Genomic DNA, 13,268 nt, shown 5'->3' on the forward strand with positions numbered 1-13,268 from the left:
ACAACAAACTGCGCCTATACCATTCACACAATGGAACTGCGCGCCGTATACGGCAAAAATCCCCAGCAACGCGCTGCAGCATAATAATAACGACGTCCGCAGCGTACAAAGACAGAGTCGATTCCTCGGAGCGAAAAAAAAATGAAAAATGGCCCTGAAGCACGGACGAAGTCTAGGCGTGGTCCCGTGCCGCGACGAGTCTCCAGGTATTACATAGATCACACGAGAGCGCATGTGTTTTGTGGGCCGACATGTGGTGAATCGCGTTCATCCCTTGACCGACGCGCGGAGAAAGAGAAAGAGAGCCTCACCGGAAGATGAATGAGTCACCCCTAAAAGTCTCTTGCGACTCGCCTCTCTTTCTCTCCGCGGCGTCTGAAAATCTTTCTCGAGACCGCGCCCATACGTACAGCGGCAGCAGTGCTTTTGTAGACACCGCGCGTCAATATGACATCTCTTCGACATGGTGGAAAAAAGAGAGGAGAAAAAGTCCATGCGCATCTCTGGTGCCCATCAGCGATGAAAATCATCCTCGGTCCATCTGGGGGCGCGAGAGAAATTTTCGTTGATGGCAGTTCCAGAAAAAAAGCGGTGCCTCGTGTGGGACACACGCGAGTTCGACAGCCAGAGAAAGAGAGAGAGAGAGAGAGAGAGAGAGAGAGAGAGAGAGAGAGAGAGAGAGAGGGAGAGAGAGAGAGAGAGGACTGACAGACGCATAATGTAGAACGAATAGCGTTGGAAAGTGCTTTTTAAAACAGTGTTATCGGCTGTTGGATCGATATCGCGGCTTATTTATCCCGTCGTTATTTTGGAGATTATCTCTAATAAAAATTTGCATTCATCGCTTTGCAATGAAGAAACACGTTATGTATATTCGTGTGTGCGCGTTGAGGATGACAAAAAGTTGAGAGATGGTTTTGATTCCCGCTCGTTTGTTGATGGGAGAAAAAAGGAATTTACGAGGAGTTGGACCCTTGCTCGACTGAAAAACCGACATAATAATTTGTTTTCTCAATATTGTAATATTCTCTAGTTTTTCAAACAACCAGAACGATTTCCTCGATTTTCCAAAGGAATCCAGAACGCGCATCATTCCCACGTCCAGCTAATTCATTCCGGGCATGCGACTCGTCCCGAAGTGTGACAACTTGTGTTTTCACACACTCGCTCGAGTCGAGGAGGATTTCGGAAGAAATTGCGTGGGAAGTGCAGAGCGCCCGTAAGAATGTTTATAGCGGGCGCTAAGCAGCCACCCATGTCGATCGTTAGACTCGCGCACATGTACGCGACGACGACGACGACGACACGGCTACTCTATAGACCGGAGCTCCCCCCATACGTGACCGACGGCTCATTTTCAGATCGATAGATCGAGACTGTGTGTATACAGTGTGCACGTATACACACTGCTCACTCGATATACACTGTCGTCTATAGTATGCGCAACATCCCCCCCCCCCGTATGGGCAACTCTCTCTCTCGCTGTACATGTGCCGAATTCCTCGCACGTAGATCAACCTCGAACACCCATCGCGCTGCAGATGCACGTCGCGCCGCGGCCGTGCTCGACTCCGAATTCGTCGAGTCCGAAAGAGAGCTAGAGAATCGCTGCTGCTACTGCTACTCGGGCAGGTGACTCACGTAGTCGAGTATCGCGCGAGAGATGTATTTTTAAAAGCTAGCGCTGCGAGCGGACTGCATTTTTTCCCCTCTCTCTTCGAGCCGTCGGTGCGTGCGCACACATTTCTTTTTTCCATTGCGCGGGGGTTATCGCTTTTTAACGCGCTATCCGACTGCGAATTATCGAGCGTTCGATAATGTGATTCCTATGTCGCCGGGAATTACAATTTTACGTGGATAGAAACGCTTGATTCGCGTCGCTGGCGTGTCGGGAATGGAATATCAAAGTTTCTAGCGCTGTGTTATCTGGAAATGTTTTTATTAGTTGTGCAATATTGTATAACGTTTTCATCAAAGTAAAAGTCAGCTCGAATAGTAACGCTCTTATCCGGAGAGGCTTAAACGGTTTGTACGGCATATTTTCTAAAATACGAGAATAGTAACCTGGCCGTATAAGGATTATACACGAGGAAACCGCTACTCTCAACAGTATGTAAATGTGTCAGCGAATGCATTTTAAGCAGTTTAACGGCAGCGTTATTATTATTTTCACAACATTCACCGCGTCTCGACAACTACTTGCAAACAATTACCATAATCAAGATTAACATGATTAAGATAGCCAGCGCAGTTTATTTTCGAAACGAAACTCGTTCCGAAGTTAAAAATTATCCGATCGTCAACATGAAACTCGAAAACAGCTGCCTATACTGCAGAAAATAAAAGTCCAAACCTAATCATTTTTCACGATTACTCGAACCGCTATAAGAGCAGTACACATAGAGCAGCGAAGTCGATAATTCCGCGTGCACGTTCGCGCGCAGACGCCGCACACGCACACGTGTGTGTGTGTAGGTTAGGGACCAACGCTCGACAGGGTGTAAATTGCGGTGGCGCTAACAAAGCGAGTAAGTGTGTGTGTGTGTGTACACTCTCGCACACACAGGGCTCTCCGGTGGGAGAGATATAAGGGAAGGTGCGCGCGAGGCAGAAACGCTGCGGAGCGAAAAAGATGCCGGCTTTTCTAAGGTTAAGCCCGAAAAACTCGCATAGCTCGGCGCGGAATCTGCCTGACGCGGCAGAAGCGCGAGTGTGCACAGGAGAACAGAGGGTGGGAGAGAGAGAGAAAGAGAGAAATGGGCGGTGGTCCCTGAGATAGTTCGGCTATCAATATAACCCGGGGACGCTGGAAGAGAGAGAAAGAGCATAGTCCTGCGATCCGAAACGCACCTGGCGCGCCATCTACGAGAGGATTACCACAGTATGTCTTTCCACTCTCTCTCTCTCTCTCTCTCTCTCTCTCTCTCTCTCTCTCTCTCTCTCTCTCTCTCTCTCTCTCTCTCTCGCTCCCTCCCTCCTACTCCTACGCGAGCGACTCGACTACTTCAGCCAGCTCTCGGTGTGTCGCTTACAATTCAAGGAATACTTCGTTCCTTCTCAGCGTTTTCGCTGATTTTCCTTCGTTTCGCAAAACGTCGGCTCGTTTATCCGTGCGCTTCACCTGTATGCTCTTTCTCACCGCTGCTGGACGTGCACTTTTGCAGGCTTCTGGTCGGGCCATAAATCCGCTTTTACACACAATTTTTACTGACCCGAAAGGAAGACCTACCTGCGTATCGTCCGGATCGATATTTAAGACGTGTGTGTGTGTGGGGGGGGGGGGGGGGGGGGCTCCGCATCGCCGTACGTCTGACCAGATAGGACCGTAACCACTAGCATCTGCCTTACCGATTGAGACGACACCTCGTGTCACGGCTGAAGGAATCTGCAAAAAAATACCTGGCAAGCAAATTTCGTCCGTTCGCTCCGTCCACTGCTTTATCTACTTTCTCCTTGGCTGGGCTTCTCTCGCCACGTCTTGGAATACAGTCATGCAGCGCGATAAATGCAAATATTGATACGCGGGAGACTCGGCGCATCCAGGGGCTCGAGTGACTCTATGTCCGTGGATGTCGCACGAGTCTACGTGTCTCTTTCGCCGCGGGGTGGGCCAAGTCGTTTTCTAGCGTATCGCACCCCCTCGGAGAGGTCTTTTCGATAAAGGGATATTTAAATTTTATGTACCTTGCTCGACTCTGATGCTCCGAGAGGTCTTCCTCGCGTTCGTCCACGCGGAGCCAGTGACTCGTCTCGGCGCTTTTCGTTAGAATTTAGACCGATCTTTAAAGGCTAAAAAGGATAAAATGAAGAGCAAATAAAAATAACGAAAACAAAATGGATTCAAAAAAGGAAAATAAATAAGCATGCGATTAATAGCAGTCGTGTACAACAACTAAGAAAAGTCACCTACTAGCGACTTCAACAAGAATACCTTATCACGTGGCCCTGGCAAATATAATCAAGTAAAGTCCAATCGAGCATGAGAGGCATAAAAAGCAAGATGAGGTGTCCGCATGTATGACAGAAGGCGCGCGAGCCATATAGATGAATGCCTACGATAAGGAGAAAGAAGCGGGCCGACAAAAGCACGCATCATCGCACACGTATCCTCGTGTGTTTTTCGCGCGCGGCCGAGAAACATGAGGCAGTATATAGAGAAGACGACACGTGACGAGGCCGTGACGAGGGGGTTAGTCGGCTGCGCCGCCGCCGCGTCACAGCAGTCCTGCCAACGGAGCTGGGGCCACTTAACGACATCAGCTGAGCGGACTTGTGACTCGATGCGTTTTACTGCTGCTTTACGACGGTTTATTGCGCCATCAAAACATAAAATGCCGAGCCGCGCCAGGAGCCTGTGTGTATACGCGTGCACACACGCGTCCCAGCTCGTAGTACAACCTCGTCGTCGTCCCCACTTTTCGGACGGATTTCGCCCGATGGCAGACCGCGAATCTCGTCCGATCGGATGTGCTCTTCTTTACGGCTCCTGATAAGCGTGTATCCTTCTGATCTATTATTTTCTAATCGCGCGAGTTAGCGGATATCGGCTCAATAAGTAGGCGGAAAAAGCAGCGTCTTATAGTTTTACGTTGGAGAATGTTGAAAAACACGTCGTGTTGATATAATGTACCGCTCGTTAATACTACTAATAATTTATTTACGATGTGGACTTCTCTAATTTACAACTCTGTAATCTCTCTACGCTGCTGATGATGTGGAACGCGGAAGACTTTCGAGGAGTGTGTGTATATAGGTTCGGATATGTGTTTAGCAAGTGAGAAAGCACTTTGCCTTATCGCGCATACTCGCAGCTCGTTAATAAATAAAGTGAAATTCAATCCTATATACCGGGCAGATTTATGCTCGGTACACTTAAATAATTCACAAATTGTAACTGTAATTTGTCCGACTGACGGGGAAAAAACTTTGCACGTTTATGCAATCGTCGTCTTGTACTGTAATGAATATACAAATAAGAGCGAGCAACTAGTTTGAAAAGTCAAATGGTTTTGCCTTAATCGCGAGTTGATAAACAATTTTTGATTGCGAAACCTATATTCAAAATATTGTGGTTAAAATGGTTCAGCGACATAAATAAAGCAAAAATTCTCGATTGAATAAAGTATCGGGGGCACGAAATAAGAAACTTTTAACCCCCGACTTTAAGCAAAAAGCACGCTCTGCTTTCAAGCTCGGGCGTTCGGCAGGAAGGAGAGACGCCAAGGGCTGGAGAGGAAACCAAGCTTTTCCTCCGAAATCAATAATCCCTCGTAGCCCGACGCTTCCCGCTGCACTAGCGCTTGTCAAAAATACCCCCGGTTACATTAACCAAGCGTCATTCCGATTAAAGCTACTATACTATTTTAGGATTTACTTAAAAAACAAATTTTTGCAACTTAATTATCATTATAATTTCATGCGATTTACATAGCTATAAACTGCCTTTAAATTATGAAACAATCGAGGCACACGTGTCAATATTTAAATTCCAATTAACGTCAGGATCTCGCATTCCTGAAGCAGAAAAAAATCATCGCAGCCGTCGCAATGACGTTGTTCCGCATATTTTTAGTCCGCTCCGCTAAAAGATGCATTCTCGGAGATCCAGATAAAAGATGAGAACGTCGGAATACCGCCCATGTGCCCGGCGGCAGTGGTATCCCTCTCGGCCAGGCACGTAGCTGTGGCGTCATCTGGCGAAGGGTGTGCAAAGCCCCGAAAAAGCAGTCCCGCCTGGAACCCTCCTGCCGCACCGACCGAACACAGAGAGAGAGCTCTACAGCTGCAGCGCTTAGGCTGACTGGCGCAGCGTTGGCGAAAAGTCGCAGGGGCGCCTCCCTTGCACCCGAGAACCCCCGAGCCATAGTTCGCACACCGGCACATACCCACGGAGATGTCTATAGTTCCCGCGAGTCTCGCCAGGGGCGGTGGCCCGAGGGGAAAATCTGCGAGCGCGCCAAAACTGAAGTGCTTGTCAGTGTTGGTGCTCGTCTAGTTTTTTTTCCTTGTCGGGGTGGAAAGCTGCGCGCAGGCTGCGGGATTGACGTTCGAGAGTCAAACCTTCGTCAGAGGATGCGAAGGGTAAAATACTTTTTTTAATAATGGAATATTGTAAAGTATTTTTAATTAGTTTGATGAAACGTTATAATTTTGTAATTAAACCTGGCTATATTTTTCCACTGAAAACAAGGAGATGAGAGAAGTATCGCAATTTTTAATCACCATCTCTATATGGAAGCCGGGAAAATTTATTTCGACGGCTATGCTCATTTTATACAATTAATTTTTTGCATTCCATTCGATAATTGCACTCGCCTACGATAATTGCGTAGTTTCTTTTTTCTTATAAACTGCAATTATTTTAAATGGAGCAAATACCCCACCGGAGAGTCAGCAAGGATTCTAAAATTAACTTTTCAATGGTGACCGCGAGCGTTAGCGCTATTAATTTTTATGAACGTAATTATTATTGAAGTATCTCGCGCAAGTACCTGTTTTTTCTCGTCTCTTATAAAAATTCTCCAACAAACACTGCATAAAGTAATCGGTGCTTACATAAACATCGGAAAATAGTCAATCGGACTATCCCAGATCGAAATACCATTTACATTCGTTAAGCCTGCGTTTCAGCGCAGATCCATCACGCAAAACACCGGCATTATTCGACTAAAAAGCCGGTAGGCTCGCATTCGAAATGCGCACTAAAAAACGTTACACATAATACACAGCAGCAGCGGCGGCGGCAAGATAGCCGTACTGCGGCTGCGGCGTACCTGCTCCTGGGCTCCTGCACGGCTTTGGCACGTACATCGCACAGCAGCAGCAGCCAGTACAGCTCTGCAGCAGCAGCGGCATTCATAATGTCGGGAAAATATGTGTTTGGCTCTAGGCAACGTGTGTACACGGTAAATCCACTTTACGCATACCGGCATCGCTCGCGCCATGGGATTTAAGGCGGGGCTGTTGCCGCTGCTCTGCCTTCTTTATCGCATCGCTACGTTGCCGCGCGCGCAGAGCGCGACTGGCACTTTTCACCGAGAGAAGAGAGAGAGAGAGAGAGAGAGGGAGAGGGAGAGAGAGAGAGGAAGGATAAGGAACATAAACCAATGCAACCGCCGCGCTCGAAATTATCGGTTTCGTGCACTTCGTCCACCGCTCGGCTGCAATGATTATCATTCATTATCTTCGCGGTTAAGTTATTTTGCATGGGGGAGAGGAAGAAAAAGGACGCATGTACAACGCGCTTAAAAATTTCCTTGCGCCGGCGGAGCACATATAGTTTTCTCTTGATTATAGCCCGTACCGGATTTCTCACGTACTTGATGCCATTGTTCGCTTCTTTTTGCGCCGAACACGACATTAAGCGAGCCTTTGTTTATCTTGGTTTGTTTTCAAAATCGAGAGCCTTCGACTTTTTCTCGATGCCTGCGGAGATAGACACGAGCACGAGCGGTTGTTAGATGCGGCTCGTCGCGGAGAGGTAATCGTAAAATTGATAAATATCGACGCCGTGGAATTCGAGAGCCGCTCGGAGAATATAATAATCTTGTTTATTCCGAACGAGCGCAGTTTTCGGACCGTTATGCACGTAGTCGGCGATTTTGCCGACAAGCAATAACTGTACATAAGCGCCGTAAAGTAGCTGCGAACGGCGCGCTTGATAAAAATTAAGTGACTCGTATGAGAATTTCCAAAATCCGCCGATTTGCAAATCATATCGCTCGTCATCGCGAATATGCGCAGGCAAATCTCCTCTTAATGCGGAATCAAGCGCTTATACCGCCGGCGTCGCGAGACATTTTTTATCCGTCCGTTATGCGACTTTTCTCCCGCGCGCATCAGCCCTTCCCTGCGGCTTTTGGCCTACCGCGTGGCTTGCATTCACAGGCCGTGTCCAAGGCTTTTCTCTCGCTATCTCTCTCTCTCTCTCTCTCTCTCTCTCTCTCTCTCTCTCTCTCTCTCTTTCTCTCTCTCTCTCTCTCTCTCTCTCTCTCTCTCTCCGCTTCCTCTCCCGCGTCGGGGTGACAGGCGGTAAAAAAGAGCGAAGTGCCCGGTGTATATAGGAAGGGTTGCCGCTGAGAGTGGCCTTGGCGCGGGCCATTTGCACGGTCCGATCCTCTCATGGACGCATCCTTTCCTCTCTTTCTCCGCAGCGCGCGGCTGCTTCGGAGAATGCATTTTTCAGATACCCCGATGGGCTCAATCTAGGTGCGGACTGCAGTTACTTTTTCGTTTTTTTTCTCGCTTCGATATCCTCGAGGTTATTCGAATTTTTTCGGAATGCGATTAAATTGAAATTTGATTATGTTGCTCCGTAGTTTTATTCGAGCGATAATGAGCAGCGCTTATATTCCGCCGAACGTCCGCGCTAAGCGCTATTATTCTGATTACAAGGTTTTAATTAAAACCACATTTTACTCTCGAAAAACTACCGCGTTTGTACGCGGTGTTATTTATCGAAGTCTTTAGAACGTCATCGACGTAATTAAACAATGTAAACACCCAGGTATAATATAAATTCCGAGGCGCGAGTCGTTGGCGATGGGGAGAAATAAATTTGCAATAAAATCTATGAATTTAATCGGCCACTCGGATGAGTTTGACGATTTTTATGACGCGAGCACCGCACGATTCATTTCGGGACTAAATAATGAATGAATTTCAGTCGAGAGATGCTCGCTCGGCTCCGACGAGAGATAAACATTTCTACATCAACATAGATAATAAGCGAAACTAAACAGTCGTAAACCTTATTTCCGCGCAGAGGGAAACACAAGACGCCGCCGATAATCAATTCCCGCGCGTGCATACAAGCCATAAAGGATCACGATGCAGCGAAACATCTCGCGTTAAAACATTTTTTTCGCCTATCTAAAATGTAGATTTACGAAAGCAATAAAATCGGAATAACGCAAGAGTCTTTTCTCTTGTCCTTTTAGCCTCTCTCTCTCTCTCTCTCTCTCTCTCTCTCTCTCTCTCTCTCTCTCTCTCTCTCTCTCTCTCGTGTGTGGCTCGTAATTCTATAAGTTAACGCAGCTCACGCGGTGCAGGCATCGTCGTCGTCGGCGCAAAATCGAAGCTCCGTCGTGATTTGTGCGATAGCAAAGAGACGAAAAAGAAAAAAGAAAAGAAACGGCCAGACAGTCGAATCAAGCGAAGAATTAAGAGACAAAAATATCTCGACTGCGCTGTGTATATAGAGGAGTGAACGACCTATGCGTGTCTGTGTTTCGCGACGGCCTACGCTCGCGGAGATATCGAGCGCGACGCTCTCGTGCACGAGGAAAGAGCCTTTGTCGTGCTTCTCTGTATGTGCGAGCCGAAGCTTTCTCGCTCGCCTCGCGGTATCGTCGATATATACTGCTTTTTGATTTCATCGCTATTTTAAGTGCTCGCGGCGCTGCATCGAGAGCTATAAAAAGGCGCCGTTTGATCGTTCGCATTATGCTATTGTTCCGAGAGCTGGATCGAGGCGCCTGCTCGCGCGAGTCACTCGTAACTATATAATGGACGATCGCCTCGCGTATAAAAGTCGAAATAAATACGAGCCCGCGGAATAACGTCTTTGTTAGCCGTACACACGCGCAGCTCGAAATCTAAAAAAACGTCGACGTGAATATTAAAATATATATCGGCTACGCTTCTTTCCCCGCGATGATCAGAGAAAAACCGATGCTCGCAAGGCCACGAGGAGCAAAGGCGACGGCAAAGCCTCTCGCGGCGAGCTCTAGAAGCACAAAGCCTCGCGGAGAGTCTTCCAGCTGCGCGGCATCGGATCGATGCCAGTCGAGAGAGCGAGAGAGAGGTTGAGAACCTCCGCCGGCGGATTTACGACGTCACTTGCTGGATGATTGCTCGCGATTGCCGTATAATGCACGCGGCCTTGCCTCGTAAAGCCCCCACGGCCCGATGACACGGTGACGTTGTGCTCGCGCCCACGAAACTCGAACGCAGCCGCTGCTCGTGCGTGTATGTGTGCGCGCGCCGAAATTTAATGGCCGATAAAGAGACAAACAGACTAGGTTCTCTCTCTCTCTCTCTCTCTCTCTCTCTCTCTCTCTCTCTCTCTCTCTCTCTCTCTCTTGATGTAGTGACTTTTTTATATTGACACGGTTTGTTTTGATTACGGGATGAGTTGGTGCCGGCGATGCTGAGGTCGGACTTTTTACGTCTGATCGGCGCCCTCCGTGAGCGGCATATTTAATCTGGGCTCTGATTGAAGGAAAATTGATTATTTGGTTTTTTACGTGGCTGAATAATATCAGGCACCGAAATAATCTCCCGGGGCTCACGGAACGACATTCTCCAGGAACAAAGAATCACGGCTGACGCCAAACATTTAATTATCCATCGAGATAGAAAATCCGCGTCAGCGTCGCGTCGCAATCTGCGCTTCTGCTCGGCTTTTCGCGTTCAACGCCCTTTTGCAAACTACGCTCTCTCGTTCGAATCTCGACAAACGGATGCTGCAGTAGAAGCGGTCGGTTGCCCGTCGGACGACCATCGGCTCTCCGACGCTAATCTCGTCCTCCTCTGTGTTCGTTGATACTTCCATCCGTGTGTGGGGGGACCGAAGGTTTGCCCTTTAATCAGACATTTTGTAAGGGATCACTTTCTTTGCATGTATTACGCACGGGAGCCGGTCTTTTGAAAAGAATTGCATTTTTCGATAAAAGCTGTTTAAATGGTTGCAAATAATGATTTTGCCACGTATTAGGTAGTCGATAAAACGCTCGACAACTTATCCGCGCCTTACACATCACGACGACGTAGATGAAGTCGTGATATCAAATTCGAACTATCGGCTCGCGGCGTCGCAATTTACGCGTACTTTACTACAATGTCTCCCGGCGTAACTCCCGTACACGGATGCGAATTTTTAAGTCCATAAAGAGCGAGTTTTATATAAGAGCCACGCAGTAAATTGCGCGTATCGTTTGTACCCTATAACGTGAAAAGGCTTAAACGGGTATGCGCGCGGGCAGGCAAAAAAAAACGACAGCGCAAAGTAGTCGCTTAAGCGCATTATAAATTACTTTTGAAATTGTGAAGCCGATTAGCGAATTTTCTACTGCCCCTCGATGGCTGTGTCAAATGGGAGCAATTTTCTTTACGTCCTTTCTCGCGTCTACTTTTTTATTTATTCAACGTGTAATTTGGCTCGGCGCTTTCGAAACTTTTTCACAATTTATAATTGCACGTCGGTGCGCGCGTGGAGAGGCTGTTATTTTCGACTCGATGAAAAAGCAGTCTCGATCGAGTTTCGTAGTTAGCTTGCGTATATATCGAAGGCCGCGCATATTTTTAAAGTCCTCTCTCTCTCTCTCTCCGCACAGAAGATTACACGCATAAAGAAAACCTTAAAAAACAAAATACAACCAAGCTGCTCCGCAGCCATCCCGAAAAATCCCTCCCGTTCGCCTATTAAAAGCCGCTCGACTGCGAATAATTCGGCAGTTTCCAAAGCAGAGAGGCGTGAGAGGGAGCCCATCCAAGTTTCATACGAAATCGCGAAAATATCTCTAAAGCAGCCAGTGGCAAGGGCATCTCCATACAAGCTTCAGGAGCGGAAAAATGCACGGCATAGCGCGCGGCGCGCGATTCGGAAAAGGGACGTAGTCGGCTGGGTAAGAGGGGGGGGGGGGGGCGAAAGCGGTAGCGGCAGCAGAAGAAGAGGGTAATATATGATAATGCTTCGGGGTAGGGTAGCAGCCCAGCGAGAGTCAGAGAAGGAAAGCGAGATAGGGGGCTGTGGCAGCAGCAGCAGCAGCAGCAGCAGATATATCGTACGCCAGGGGTTGGGCGTGGTGCCCTGCGCCGGATCTCGTCTGCCTGCCCCCACCACAGCCGCTCGCCTTTCCCTCCTCCACCTCCTTCTCCTGGTCAATACTTCGGGGCCCCTGTATACACTGACGCTGCTGTGCTTCACGCACACATGCACGCAGACGAGATCGACTGTGTGAGAGAGAGAGAGAGAGAGAGAGAGAGAGAGAGAGAGGAGAACCAGCTTTGCGGTATAGCTGCTGCAGCGTCGCGACGTCGGAATTCGTCTCGACATGGCTGCTGCTGCTGCCGCGGCTTTATCGCGCGAGAGAGCGAGATATAGGTACAGAGAAAAAAAAGAGAGAGAGAGAGAGAGAGAGAAAGAGAGAGAGAAAGGCGATCGCGCCACTTAGCTACTCCGGGGCTACGGAAAACCGCGGTGAGTAAGAGCTTATCAAGTCCCCGCTGCTGAGAAGAAGACACAGCTCTCTCAGAGTGAGAGAGACACGAAAAATTCCGCGTCGAGACGACGGACGAACTCGCGCGGAGTACGTGTGCGTGTGTCGTCCGACGGCAAGATTAGAGAGGCAGGGATGAGTATGTGCTTCGGGTAACCTGCTTAGAGTAAACATCGCGGGATTCTGACGCTCCGCAGCGCGTCTGGAGACACGAGAGGGAGTAGCCGCCGGCTTCTTCTTTTTCCTTGAGCCGTACACTTATTAGAACGACTTCTGACTTCAGTCTCGACGAGATTCTATATCGCCGCGCGATTTACTGCGATCAAAACATTGAGAGCCAGTCCGTCTGGGATCTCTCAGGAACTAAATATAGAAGTTTTATCGCTGGCGGCCGCGCAGTCTGAGAACGAGTCGCGCGTCTACTATATACGAGCATTGCCAGCCATAAAGCTCGTAATTACAAGCGCAGCATGAATGAACGAACATCCGTAAAACCGTGTCAATAATAATTTGCCTGCGCAGGTAGAATTCGTTCGGTATGAGTCATGCAGACGCGCGCCTCTAATAATAGCGCGTACAGCTTCATTTTACAACGCACAAAGCCCCCATCAAATGATCGGCAAGTGGCTCGCTTTACGACTGGCTTTATGACAATCGCTCAGGCGGACTACCGCTGCGTGTATTATACCTCAAGACGCGCGCGGCGCCCTGACCATCGGGCATAAATGCAGGAGCGATGAAAAGTCTAGTTCTCTGTACACATGCCGCGCTGTGTAATTATACTCGCGCAGGATCGGCCGCTTCCGGCCCTCTTCGCGCTACGTACACGTAATTATTCCTCCCGTCGCAGTACACGACTTGATATTCTAATGGAGGCATCGGAAGCCGCCGCGGAAGAATCACCAGGGGGAATATTTTCGCCGCAGAGTATAGGTATAGCTGCGCGAGTGTGGAACACCGTTCGCATGCAAATCGCGCTGTATACGTATAGAGAGACAGGAGGCGAGCGAGCGCTGGAGGAGATAAGCTCCCGAACGGCGAGTGTGA

The 13,268-nt window shown here is 48.7% G+C and overlaps 1 protein-coding gene across 2 annotated transcripts in view; it reads right to left on the reverse strand.

Moving 5' to 3' along the window:
• The window catches only part of LOC100679373, a 265,016-nt gene that overhangs the window by 132,345 nt on the left and 119,403 nt on the right, over positions 1–13,268 (reverse strand). The gene's annotated exons all lie outside the window — the stretch shown is intronic.

The sequence above is a fragment of the Nasonia vitripennis genome, chromosome 4 (assembly GCF_009193385.2).
Source record: "Nasonia vitripennis strain AsymCx chromosome 4, Nvit_psr_1.1, whole genome shotgun sequence".
Classification (NCBI taxonomy): domain Eukaryota; kingdom Metazoa; phylum Arthropoda; class Insecta; order Hymenoptera; family Pteromalidae; genus Nasonia; species Nasonia vitripennis.